Below are 15,156 nucleotides of genomic sequence, written 5' to 3' on the forward strand. Positions count from 1 at the left end.
CAATGGATAACGCAAGGATAGACTCTAGATACAAGAATTTTCTAAAATATATATATATATGAAAACGCTATCTTCCAGGTCAAAATCACAGAAGACACAATCACAGAGAAGATACCTATAAAAAGGGGAGTGCGACAGGGAGACACAATATCGCCGAAACTTTTTATCCTAACATTGGAGGATGTTTTCAAGAATATGCAATGGAAAGGTAAAGACATCAGCATTGACGATCGATATTTGAACTACCTTCACTTTGTGGATGACATTATGCTCATCAGTAGTGATGAACCAGATCAACTGTAAGGGATGCTCACCGAACTGAGCGTATCGGAGAGAATAGGCCTCAAAATGAACACAGAGAAAACCAAGGTCATGATTTTAGAAAGAACGGTGTTTAGAGTAGGGAATGAAGAAGATAAAAAGAAAGAAAATGAAGATATAAAATATTGAAGAGTACATATATGGTACATGTCTGGGACACGATAACTTTGACCAAGAAATATCAAATAATCGAAATAGAGAGGCGAATCCGAATGGCATGGGCCGCGGTGGAAAAATTGGGATTCATTTTGAGAGATCAAAACAACTCTCAATAAACTTAAAAAGAAAAACCTTCAATACTTGCATCCTTCCGGTAATGACATACGGAATGGAAACATCATTGATAGTGAAGGTCATCAAGCTTAGAGTAACGCAGCGAAGTATCGAACGGTTAATGCTTGAAATCAGCTTGAGAAATAAAATTAAAAACGATGAAATCAGAAAAAGAACGAAGGTGGAGGATGTCATGACGAGGATAGCAAAACTAAAATGGCAATGGGTAAGACACGTTGCGAGACAAAGAGATGAGAGATGGACAAAGCACATAGCGCAATGGAGGCCAAGATCACATAAGCGAAGTGTTGGAAGAGGAGATGGATAGATGACATCTCGTGGGGAAGGTGGGCAGGAGATGAATACAGGAGGCGCAAAATAAACTGAAATGGAAAAGGAAAGGGGAGGCCTCCAGAAGTGGATGACTAAAGGCTAAAGAAGAAGAAGAAAAAAAAAATATATATATATATAATTTTCTTTCTGTAATTAGTTTGGAAATATGTTCAGTAATAATTTTGTTATTAAGTTCCAGTGTCAAAATAGTTAAACAAATTTAGAATTAATGAACTTGTGTCCTTTTGATAGAAACACATTTTTAGTAAAAAAAACTTTCTTGTAACATACATACACGTATTTGACAAGATTTACTTAAACAAATTTAGAAATTACAAAATAGATAGAAAGTAATTATCTTTTTATAAGTAAATTATTAATTTCAAATTCTTTGTCTATTCGAGTTAGATTTGCGGGATTGAATAAGGTAATTTTAAAATATAACTTAATTTTATATAGCTTCACAGGAAATAGATCATAAAGTATAAGAAAATATCATGGTTAGATGAGACTGTTGCTCTATAGGACTTAGTTCTCCAATATTAACTGTTTACTTTTGATATCAGACGCAAAGATCTTAACGATTTTGAAGAAAAAACTTTGCATAATCTCTTTAATAAATGATCTATTTTGAAACATTCATAAGGATACCAATTAATTGTTCAAGATTTTGATACAATGAATTTAAGTAAAGTAAAATTGGATTTAAATATATGGCAAGAATTTATTTAGATATGATAATGAAACATTCAACACTATAACATTAAACATGACGAAGTAAATTTAATGTTAGAAAAATAAAGACATTTCAACTGGTAATTATCTTTTTATTTCTTATACTTATACTTTCTCTTTCTATAATAATTAGGAAAACATATATTTAATAATAATTAAAAAATAGTAAATATTGGAATTTCCAAACATATATATAAAATTATAAACATACTAGAAATATATATTATTCTTCAGATACAAAAGTGGCTATGGATCTTATTTTACATCCACACTTAATTCCGCCAAAAGGATTGAAAAAATATAAAGGTAGATGTTATAAGTCCTCAATAGCTACAATGCCAAAGCAAGCCTAATAAAACATGCAAGCGTTAGTAAAGTTCAAAATCAATTAAATTGTTTTATAAAAATTAGAATTGAATTGTCACGTTATTTTACTTTTATAATTTTTTAACTTCGATTTCCAGATATGGAGATATGATTTTAATTAAACAAAAAGCAAGAAAATAAATTAAAATATTAAATATTACGTTGCAACCATATATAATTATTTTAGAATCTCCTTATGAAGTGAAAGAGACTTATGTTCAAGTGGATGACATCTTATATAAAACAAATAGTATTTTAGAGACAATCAATGTATACTTTAAAGCATTTCATGTTTTTCAAGTAAATTATTTTATTATGAGTGAACACCTTTGGTTGCTAATCCAAAAAGGTATTTATAATTTTGTTACTAAATGGGATTTGATTTCCTAATATAGAATATATATAGAATATATATATAGAATATATATTAAATAAAATAAATAAATATATTACATAAAATATATATTAAACTAAATCTCTTGAAAATGCTAGTTATTCTGAAAATATTACTCTTTAAAATAAATATTTTTAAATAATCATTATTATTAAAACCAATTTTTTAATAAAATTTCTAATAAGGTTCTGTTGTTTTATATAAGTTGTATTTGCTGATTATACATGCCAATCTAATTTTTTACAATGATTTTATGTTATTCTGTAATCATACGTTTTTATCAATGGATACATATAAAACTGAGACACAAGTTATAATACTTATAAATTCTACAATAAAGTGTAATTTTAAAAACTACATAGGTAGTTTTAATAATGTTTATTCTTTACGGGAATATTTTTAATTACGGAAACTTTTAAATACACATTGTAAAATATTATCTCTACAGAATGCTTGTGTAAACCAAAATGAAACCAAAATGAAATAAAAAATAATATAGTCTCTCAACTATTGTACCAAAATGTAATGTCAAAGAGAATCCGTATGGAAAGAAACTATTGACAACTATTGAAAAATATAACTATTCAGAACTATTCAGAAAACTATTAAAATTTTGTGTAGTATTATGGGACATTACTATTGGAAACATGAATAGTTTGTAACAAAGCGACTTCCCCCCGTTTCGTTTTCCGACTTTCCTCGATCTACCACCCATCGAGGACCGCTGATCCGGATGACTCATCGTCGCAAACCGACGCATTGCGCCCATTTTTTAAGTACACCTACATAAGGTATCTCGAAGAATCCACCGACGTTCGGCGAACGTGCTCAACTTCGCGGAGCACACCGCCCGCGCCACGCCGAATGCCGCGTCTAGGAGCAAGCGTGCTCCTCGTACCGCATCAAACACCACGCCGTCAAGTCATTGCGCTCTCCATATCACGCCGAACACCGCGCCACGAAATCACTGCGCTCCCCGTACCGCGTCGACCACCGCGCCTAGCTCCGTTTCCGATCCTTCCCCGAACTTCCTATCCATCCGTGGAAGGGAAACCCAACCTCGAGATCGACCAATCCGAAACCGCTCCGTACCGAAATACTGATCTCGGATAAAAGAAGCTTGCTTTCCATGGAGAGCACCTGTCCCATTCCCGGCATCTCGAACACAGCATCGTGCAAAGAGAAGCCAAGAGACCTTTCCGAATTCTAGCAAGTTGAAGCAAAGCACCCCAGCACGGCCGAAGGGATGATCAATAAAGGGATTATAAATAAGTCATGCGACTATTCAATGAAATTCTTCGCAATGAAAATAATAAAATCTCAAAGACTACTGTAGCACGTACTATCGAACATTTTGAGGAAATTGATAGTGTTAGAAACCGTCCAAAATCTGGTAGACCTGCTACAGCACGAATAAAAATAAAACATTGGATATTTTACATTTTCTTTTGTCAAAAACTCCCATACTTCTATAAATCGCGTTGCACAACAACACGGATCAGCATCTGTTCACAAGATCTTCAAAAAAAAAAAAAATAAATAAATAAATAAATAAATAAATGACATCCATACAAACTCTATTTGGACCAAGAATTATCTGAGGATGATTTTGATAGACGCAGTTTTGCGACCTTATATTGGAAATGATCATTGATGATCCTTTATTTCTTGATAATATTGTTTTCTCCAATGAGGCTGAAAATATTATTTGAGTTGACTAGAAATGTAAATAAACATAACTGTAGATACTGGAGCAATATTAACCCTTATTGGATGAGAGAAAATAATATTCAACACCCACAAAATCATATTCAACACCCACAAAAAATTAATGTGTGAGCTGGTATTTTCAGGGATAGACTACTCGATTCTTTCTTCACAGAAGGCAATTTAATAGTTCAAATGTACGAAGCCATGCTTCGGGAATAAATTATGTATGCCAGATGTTACAAGATACAATAAATATACAAGAAATAGCTGGTCAAAATTTGGATGACATTTATTTCCAGCAGGATAGAGCTTCTCCTCATGATGGTGTTAATGTACATCAATATTTGGATGGGATCTTTCCTGATAGATGGATAGGCGAAGAAGTCACATTGAGTGGCCATCTCGATCTCTGGATTTGAATCCATTTGACTACTTTTTGGGTAGATAGATATTTGAAAAATAATGTTTATATTACCAAGCCTCAAGGTTTAGATGATTTACGACAAAGGATAATTTATGAGATAAATCTTATATCACAAATTTACAGGAATGCGGTTTCAGATTTTATAATATATTAGTACATTGCTAGGCAGTTCAAGGGCAACAATTTGAACATTTAATATAATTATTTTGGTGCTGCCTTAACTGACCGGGTCTGCGACCGATCTTGCCTTAAGTGACTGAATCTGTACTCAAATCGACTTCAAATTCAAAGTCAAATTCAAAGTCACCAAAGATAATCCTTCATAATCCCTATAATTTTTATTCGGGTTATTTTCTCAATATATCACCCTTCACTACATAATGTGACTATTACTAATTTGACAGTCCTCTAAATAGAAAAAAATGAACTCTTTTTCCTAGATGTATTAGTAATTAAAAAAGGTGACAATATCTTAGGCAATCAGGTATACAGAAAACTGACACACAAATAGATATGTGCATGCGGAATCATACCATCCAGAAAAGCAGTAATCAACTCACTTGAACACAAAGCACTCAATGTCTCTGACAAAGAACATCTATAGAACTCAATCACTTGAAATTAACTTAACGGAATAGACACAACAAAAAGGATATAAACAAAATTATCAGCAGATACATAAACTAGACAAGAGAGCCAGATGCACAAGTATCACATGACGACAGAAAAGACAGACAGAAGAGACAGACAGAAAAATTCTCTCCATCCTCCCATATATAAAAGGAACAACCGATCGCATCAGCAGGATTCTGAAGAAACATCCGAATTATCTTTAGACTCCCCAAGAAAATAGGACAAATCTTGAGGAATCCTAAAGACCAAAGACCTCCCACTCAGCTCAGCAGAAGTATATAAAATACCTTGCTCACGCGGCAAAGTATACATTAAGGAAACCAGGAGAATGGCCAATGTATGCATGAAAAAACATCAACGCAATGTCAAATTAAAACACATCACACAATCATTAGGACATTGAACATTGATAATATTGAAATAGGATATTAAATAGTTGATAAAATAATCACAATAGTTACGACTACCTCGTATTTTCCAAGTACAGAGAAGCTATAGAGATTCAAAAACATCACGACTAAATAGAGATAATGGCTACAATATAAGCGATATGTGGAAAATCATTCAGTCGATTGACCGAAAGTGACTCCCCCCGACTCCCCCTCCTTCCTCTCTTCATTATAGTTTTAACTGACCTTTTTCACTCTTTGCTTTCTTTCCCTGTTTTCCTCCACTCCTACCTCCCTCATTCAAATAATTTATTATATTAATGTATTCTTATGTCGCTTAAAAAAGACATTTCTTCTCATTATTTATCTAAATATTGCTATATAATATCAAACCACTCGGTGATTTAATGCAGGGGTCGGCAAATGGACATTGCTCGCGAGCACCCAATGCCCGCGGACAACAGTCGAGCGCACTGGGGCTAGCGTTAAGCGGCTAAGCGCAATAAAGTGAGGAGGGGGAATAGCAGGAATGTCTGTTCATTGAACGTGCTGTTCAAGGAGTAAAAAAATATTGTGTTGTACAAATTCAGACCCAGAATTAGCATAAATTAATAACTATCTATATTTTAAATAAATAATTCTTACAATAATATTAAATAAACAACTCTTATAACATTTAATTAGTATTTGATTGATGAATTAGTATTTCATAGTTTTCCGATATTATATACGATATATCAGGTATTATCGTTTCGGCACAACTTAAACGAATTATTGCAAAATTCAAATGTGAATCTGTTAATTGTTCGCGTAATCGCGATTTATTTAATTTCATGAAAGAAAATAATTGTTCACATAAATATGTAGAACCGAACAGACTCATTATTTTTGCAGCACAAGCATGTAGTCGAGGAAAATGTTCTTGAGATATATATGAAAATTGTACGATGTCAGTCATTGTATAAAAACGATTTTTAAGAGCAGTGTCACATTTTAAATATATTAATTCTAATTGTATATCTGCGGGAATAATATAATATTAATATCAGTAAAAGGTATCATAAAAATAAGTAAGTCTTCTTCAAAACATGCATTTCCCTAAACCGACAATCGAATTCATTATGTAATTGAAATGAATTTATATATTCTTCGTATTGCTTATCTTGAATGTGCATGGCAACAGATAATAAATTTGAAAAATGCAACAACTGTCGAGATTGAAATTGATTGATCCATAAATTAAGTTTCATTTTAAAAGATCTAATTTGATCAAACATAATGAATAATTAATTTATCTTTGTAAAGAATAATTTAATGTATTATATTTAAATGATTAGTGATATCCGCAAGAAAGGCGAGATTGGCAATCCAGGAAGGCTGTGATAGTTCAGGCACAAACTTATCTTTCATTTCTAAAAATATAATTATTTCTTCGCGTAAATGAAAGAAATGCTGAAGAGTTTTACCTCGACTAAACCATCGTGTTTCGCAAAAATAGGAGATGTCGGATAATCTGACTCTAAAGAAGATAAAAATTCGCAAAATTGATGATGACTCAATCCAATAGTTCTAATAAAATTTACAACTTTGATTACAATTTTCATTTACTTCGTCATACTTTAAAGATTTTGCACATAATGCCTCTTGATGGATGATACAATGGATCGAATGTATTTCTTGTTTTGATTGTGCTAGTTTAGACTTTAAACGTTCTACGAAGCCCATATTGTGTCCAATCATTGCTGCAGCATCATCAGTAGCAACTGAAGTTAATTTATCCCAAGATAGATTTATGTATTCTATTGCTTCTTCAACGCTAAACAATATATCTTTTCCAGTCGTAGTATCTTTCAGAAGTATTATATTTAAAAGTTCCTCAGTAATAAAGAGGTTGCTATCCACACCACGAATAAAAATTGCCAATTGTGCAGTATCAACGATATCAGTACTCTCGTCGAGAGCTAATCGAAAAAGCAATAAAATTGTTTGCTTTTAGTACTAATTGTCGCTCGAGATCTTCAGCTAATTTTTCAATGCGACATACTAGTTCGAGGAGAGAGACTAATTGATTTAAATTTATTAATATTAGGATATATTGTTTCTGCGGCAATTTCTAAACATTGTTTGATAAATGGACCAATGCTAAATGGACGTGATGCAATAAGATGAGCAATTTTGTAACTGGCATACAATACAGGCTTACTTAATTCCGATTCTTCTTCTTATTAGAATAATATCTTTATTAAATGTAATGTACCTGATAAAAATTCTTTATGTAAAATATATATATATATATATATATATATATATATATATATATATATACATACATGTAATATATATATATACATATAAATGTACATAATGTACATAACGTACATAAATATATTTTTTACAAAAAATTAAGTTTGAAGGAAAAAATTGCCCGTATATAATCATATATATTCTTTCAATCATAAATATACATGATTAAATATGGGCGATATTTTCTCATTTCTTCAAATTTCATTCGTTGTAAAAAAAACAATGCAAAATTATTCATTCTTTTAATTATTTTTTATGTAAATTATTGAGAAAACAGGCCTTACGCGGCGAAGCTAAATCTTAGTTTATATGATTCTAAATTATAATATTTAAATTTCAATTAAACATCGATATATTTCTTCTGCTAAATTGCAGACACTCACGAAACACTCCGCAATTAATAGAATTCTCGATATTTTCTCGATATTGTCGATATCTTTCTCACAACGAAAAATATTATCTCATACTAAGAATTGAACCTGGCATTTCCGCTTACCGGGCAGGCGACAAATTTTTTATGTCTTCTGATTATTATTATTTTTTTTTATATCAAACAAAAATTTTACAAAGGAAGGAAACTAAGATAAATACATATGGACATATCTCGTGTATAATTTTTTATATATATATATATATATATATATATATATATACATATATATATATATATATATATATATTTATATATATTTATACATGTTTATATGCCTATATGTCCTTATACGAAAAATTTTTTATAATTAAATATAATAAATTAAATTAAAACTGATTACAATAAAAAACGCTTATTTTATATCATAATAGTATGTATATTATGAAAATTATTTTATTGTTGGAAACAGCTGATTTTAAATCGTGCAAAAGTTGAATTCGCTCCGAACCTTCTATCTTGTTATAAGTGGCTTCATGTTTTGTGTTATAATGTCTTTCGATATTATATTTTTTTGAATTTATAATGGTTCCACAGATCAAACATTGCGTTTGATTATGAACCACTTCTCTTCTCATGAAGAACTGTCCGGATTTGAACTTCTTTTCCTATTTTGATTATCCATTATAAATGTTAAATTATAAGATCGCAAATGTGTCTGACTGTTCTAGACAAGAGACAATTTGATTATACTCTTGCTTATTGTTTTTAGCTAGTTATTGTTTTTCTTTTATTTTGAGCGTTTAGTAGATTAATGTTTAGCAGATGTTTATTTTGAAATTGTTGAAAGTTTTCTTCGCGGAAAAAGGACTATTCTTCTGGATTTAAAAATATAATTTTAAAGCGCTAAGTTTTGTTAAACGTGATGTATGTATTCATAATTTTATGATTGTATTGTAAGTTTATATTTTAATATTGTTATTGTTTATATTGTTTAATATTGTTATTGTTTTATTTTTTTGTTATATTTAAATTTTCGTTAAACATATTTAAATGTATTAATTACACAATTTTTAATTTAGCACAAATTTTGACAACTTACCTTATTTAAAAATAGAGATAAGCATTTTAATTAAAATTTGCCTATAAATGCTTATTATTATTATTAGGAGGACAATCAAAATATGCTAGGGCATATTTTTTTTATTTGACTAATAAAAAAATTAACTAGATATAAATTGAATTCATAAAAACTTATGCATTTTAAGTCCTATATATTACAATATATTTTTGCATATTTCATCTTTAAACGGTTTAGCTAAAACTGTTATAAAAAAACTTACTGTTATAAAAAAATTTTATGATGTTACAAAGATTCAAGTACTAGTAGTTTAAGATTACATTATACATTCGTATATATACGCTATTTTTGTAAGTGTGAAATGCGAAACTTTATCCCAAGATACTAAAAATATTAGATACGCTCCTGAGATGTGCACAATAGGCGGGCACTCGCAGGCGCTCGCGGGTGCCCGTGCCCAATTTCAGCATTTTGTCGACCCCTAGTCTAATGGATAAGATGTCTGCCCGGAGAGCAGGCGATCCAGATTTGATCCCTGGCTGAGGTATTTTTCCTATAGGAGGAGTATGGATAATAAAAAGGGATTTTAATCAACATCAAGATATTTGATTATCGAATTGCTACAGAATCGCTACATTGTAAGTCTGCTAAAAATAGTGGCACATAGTTGGAAATAAAAAATTATTTGAATTTTATTTCATATATAGAAATTAATATCGTGCTTGTCAAGGAATTGGCTATGACTCTATTTGTTTATTAACACATAATCAGCTTATATTAATATATTAATGAATTTTTTTTATCAATAATATTATTTTGATATATATATATATATATTTTATGTATTATATTTTCCTTATTAAATTATAAATGAAAATTGAAGTTTTTTAACATCTGTGATTATAACATATAATAAATTGGACGTAAAACATATAACGTATATATTTATAGCACGAATGAAAAAAAAACATTTTTAAATCATTTTTAAACATTTTAACTAATTGCAATACTGCAATATTACAATATTGCATTACAAATTACAATAATATAAAAAATAACATTACATTATCACTTCAATGTTATTTTTAACATTACATATTTAGATTTAGTATAAGGAAATACTATTCTTTCGTATATTATTGAATATGTAAACCAATTCTTGATCAGAAATGTAATATCAAAAAATTAATCTTATTTTTACTACCTTCTAGCTTTACTTTAGATAATATAAAACATTACAGATAATCAATATATTTATGTAGATACTATAGTAAAGTGACAAGAAAAGATCATTTATTAATATAAACATACTTATGGTGATAAAAAACAGAATTTTATTATTGCTTACTTTATGCAAATGTATCAAAGAAACTGCAACTCAGTCGCGGAGAGCACAGCGAATGCATTAAATAATTTCTAGCAATTTTCAGCTAAAAATAATATAACAATTGATAAGTAATAAGATACATCTAAAGATAATTATCGCCTAATATTTCATTACATGGTAGCACCTTTATTAAAAATTATTGATTACACCCCATTATATTCTGCGGTTTTATTATGTTCCAGGTTCCCTTATTCAATATATAAAAACAATCAGGAGACACGATAGTATCTCGGGTGTCAAGTCAACCGAGAACACTACCGTGTGACTTTACGCGAGTTGGCGAGATACGAGCATCCGAAATTACCGAATCTCAATAAACTGATCAAGTTCTATGTAGGCTTGATCGATAGCTTGAGTTCGACTTGCATAATAAAAGTATTTTTATTTTTCTGCTACGTGTCCTATAAGCAGAGATATTGTTACGCAAAGTCCGATTTAAAAATTTTTACTTTAAGAAACGTCGTCGTCATTATTACTATAAAATAACCTTTTTTTTAAAAAAAGGTAAAAAAGGGGTGTCAAGTATAGTGGATATTGTCAACTCAAATGATTGCGTAAAATTTATATAAAAGATTTGTATAAAAGATTTATATAAAAGACAAATCTTTTATATAAATTTTACGCAATCATTTGAGTTGGCAATATCCACTATACTTGACACCTTTTTTTTACCTTTTTTTAAAAAAAAGATAATTTTATAATAATATCAGATATTTTGAAGTATTCCACTATACTTGACACCCTTTTTTTACCTTTTTTTAAAAAAAAGGTAATTTTATAATGATATCAGACATTTTGAAGTATTCCATTATACTTGACACCCTTTTTTTACCTTTTTTTAAAAAAAGGAAATTTTATAGTGATATCAGACATTTTAAAGTATTATATTATATTACTGGCGGCAATCAATAAAATAGATAGCAATTTTTTTATTCAATTATTTATTTTTTTTTTCTTATAATCTCCTATCTTATTATGTAATCCTAATAACTTTTACGATTTTCGAAGATATTGAGAGACACATGAGGATAACATGATGAAGTAGGAGGTTACAAGAAGTGGTACAACTTAAATTTGGCGCCATGCAGATAATAAAATATTATTATATTACCAGCGGCAATCGATAAAATAGAGGCAATTTTTTTTTCAATTTTTTTTTCTTATAATCTCCTATCTTATTATGTTATCCTAATAACTTTTATGATTTTCGAAGGTATCGAGAGACACGTATCCCAACTCTCTTCCGCTGGGTCGATAAGATTAATAGTGACATCTCGTGATAGACGTTGCAGCCGTACAAAGGCGACGATGATGACGTTTCTTAAAATAAAAATTTCCAAATCGGACTTTGCATAGCAATATCTCTGCTTGTAGGGCACATAGCAGAAAAATAAAAATATTTTTATTATGCAAGTCGGACTCAAGCTATCGATCAAGTCTACTTAGAACTTGACCGGTTTAGCCGTTATTGAGATTCGATAATTTCAGATGCTCGAACCTCGACGACTCGCGTAAAGTCACACACACGACAGTGTTCTCGGTTGATCTTAACTTGACACCCGAGACACTACCATGTCTCCTGATCGTCGTCGCCTTTGTACGACTGCAACATCTGTCACGAGATGTCATTATTAATCTTATCAACCCTGCGGATTATCAGACTGATAAATCAAGATCACTGCAGGATCTAGCGAATCAGTGTTCGGTGGGTCCTGCAGTGATCCTGATTTATCGGCCTGATTTATCCACAGGATCGATAAGTCTATTAATGTAACATTGATTTTTATATTTATATAAACGTATATTTCGTAACCTTTAACTATAATCTCTGCTTATGTTACGATTCTGATTGATACTAATAAATACATATAACAAGAATAAGAAAATAGAAAACGAAAGAGTGAACTGTTTTTATAATTATATAATTATGAAAAAAAGATTTATCAACATAAAAGTTACATTAAAGTTTTCAGTGTTCAAAAGAGACATAAATGATATCCTAAATGGACCTGATGTGTGTACAAATAAAACTCTAAATTAACGATGGAATTAATAAAATTATGGATTTAGATGAATATAAAAATATATAAACGTTACATTTTATTACATGAACATTTCAATTTGATTTTAGATTCTTTTCAAGTAAATAACTAATTTTAGTATATTTTATTTCACAATTTTTATAAAAATTTATAAACATTAATTGAATGGCAAAGAATAATGTTTAGAAGAATAGAAAACCAAGTTGAAATGTTAATATTAACATTATCACTTTACATAAATGTTTCAACTTGGTTCCGATTCTCTGTAACTGCTTTTATAGTCGTATAATTAATCTCCTGATAATAAATTTAATAATTCTTTCATTTCTTTTTATGAAAAAAATATATTTATTTATTCCAACGTTTCTTCTTCTTGCAGGTTTAAATATAAAAGTTATATGAAAATTATTAAAATGATATAAACGATATCCTAAATGGACCTGATATGCGTATATAAATGAAATTCTAAATTAATGATGGAATTAATAAAATTATGGATTTAGATGAGTATAAAAATATATTATAAAAGTTACCATTTTATTAGATGAACATTTCAAATTTGGCTTCAGATTCTTTTCAACTAAATAACTAATTTTAGTATATTTTATTTCACGATTTTTATAAAAATTTATAAACATTAATTGAATGGCAAAGAATAATGTTAGAAAAATAGGAGGCCAAGTTGAAATGTTAATATTAACATTGTCATTTTACATAAACGTTTCAACTTGGCTTTCGATTCTCTGTAACTATTTTTATTGTCATAATATAATTAATCTCCTGATGATAAATTTTATAATTCTTTTATTTCTTTTTATGAAAAAAGGATTTATTAACATATATATATTGAAAATTATATAAAAATTATCAATGTTCAAAAGAGACATAAATGATACTCTAAATGGATCTAATATATGTGTACATGAAATTCTAAATTAACAATGAGATTAATAAAATTATGGTTTTAAATTAGTATAAAAATATGTAAATGGTACTATATATTTTATTACATGAACATTTATATTTGATGTTATCTGGATTCATATTCATATACATATTTTTATATAAAATAGGTAGCTTTATTTAATTGTGATGGAGAACAAAATGCTAAAATTAATTATTGAATGACAAAATTCAGAAGAATAGGAAGTTGAAATGTTAATATTAACATTATCATTTTACATAAACGTTTCAACTTGGCTTTAAATTCTTTGTAACTGTTTTTATAATCGTATATTTAATTGATAAATTTTATAATTCTTTCATTTCTTGTTGAAATAAAGATGAAATAAAAATATTTATCCATATACGATAAGGTTTCCAATATAAAAATAGACAAAAGGGGTGTAATAGCAATAAGAGCCCAGCGCAATAGTAAGAGCGCATATAAATTTATTGAATAAAATGACATAAAGATTATCGCGAGGAATGACGTAACGCAAGAGCGGACGTTTCGGCTAATCTTATAGCCTTCATCAGCGCAAACTAACAAAAGTAGTTAAATACAAATAGACAAGAATATATCACAAATTATCGCTCATTAAATCATATCATTTTAACCGCACATATCAAAGTTCATAAAAAAAAACGGAAGTCTCTCTCACACTGCAGCGCATTATCCTGGTATATGATATCAATAGTTAGGATGGCCAGCTCCTCGATTAATGTCGGAAGCTGAGAAATCCCAACATTGTCAGGGCAAGAAGCTATTCGTTTATAAAAATAATCTGTAAATGACCAGGGTATCTTATGCGAGGCGATATGAGAGAGTCGTAAGAAAACATATAAAAAGCTTACTTACAGATACATAAAGATACATAAAGATCTCAATAACAGGAGCATAATTCGATTTACTAAATTACAAACAGCGCAGCAGGTCTCAATGCACTAACAATTACATGATACTGACATTTTGCAGCAGTACGAATAACTCTCGTCGATTAGACAATCAAGAGTCGAAAACTTTCACTTTCGGAAGGATAACAAAAATGTTCGAACAATAATAATATAAATTTAAGAAGAACAAAGAAGCACAGTAACAACAAAACGATGGTAAAAATTTTTAATAAAATATACTGACGACAATGTATAAAAGAAAAAATAACAAATAATAAATAATATAATGCGAGAGAAAAAACGCTAGGTATAAATTTGGCTGTGAACGGTTCTTAGAAACCATCAAGTCTTGGTACAAGTCCCAGAAGATAAAAAGCATGTGTCAAATGGTAGAAAAATAAATATAAAAATGTAAAAACCATACGTATATATCAAAGACATAAAAATACAGAATAAAATAATTTAATGAAAAATCAAATTTTAGAGAGTTTTTCCATTACATTTTAGATACATTTCCGGGAGACATTCCGTATCAGTCTGCAAATTAATACTATTCTT

At 29.4% G+C, this 15,156-nt stretch overlaps 1 protein-coding gene and 1 long non-coding RNA gene across 15 annotated transcripts in view; one reads left to right on the forward strand and one right to left on the reverse strand.

Moving 5' to 3' along the window:
- Positions 1–15,156, reverse strand: part of Grip (Glutamate receptor interacting protein) — a 256,270-nt gene that overhangs the window by 106,229 nt on the left and 134,885 nt on the right. The window lies entirely within an intron of this gene.
- The window catches only part of LOC148937271 (uncharacterized), a 169,978-nt gene that overhangs the window by 15,376 nt on the left and 139,446 nt on the right, over positions 1–15,156 (forward strand). For 2 of the 4 annotated variants that reach the window (XR_016138466.1, XR_016138465.1), the window contains exon 1: positions 9,769–9,971. The exons of the other annotated variants lie outside the window; for them this stretch is intronic. This is a non-coding gene — a long non-coding RNA (uncharacterized LOC148937271). Of the gene's footprint in view, positions 1–9,768; positions 9,972–15,156 lie in introns of those variants that run through there. 4 annotated transcript variants of the gene reach the window in all.

The sequence above is a fragment of the Pogonomyrmex barbatus genome, unplaced genomic scaffold, assembly GCF_055798465.1.
Source record: "Pogonomyrmex barbatus isolate J1 unplaced genomic scaffold, ASM5579846v1 scaffold15, whole genome shotgun sequence".
In the NCBI taxonomy this organism is placed as follows: domain Eukaryota; kingdom Metazoa; phylum Arthropoda; class Insecta; order Hymenoptera; family Formicidae; genus Pogonomyrmex; species Pogonomyrmex barbatus.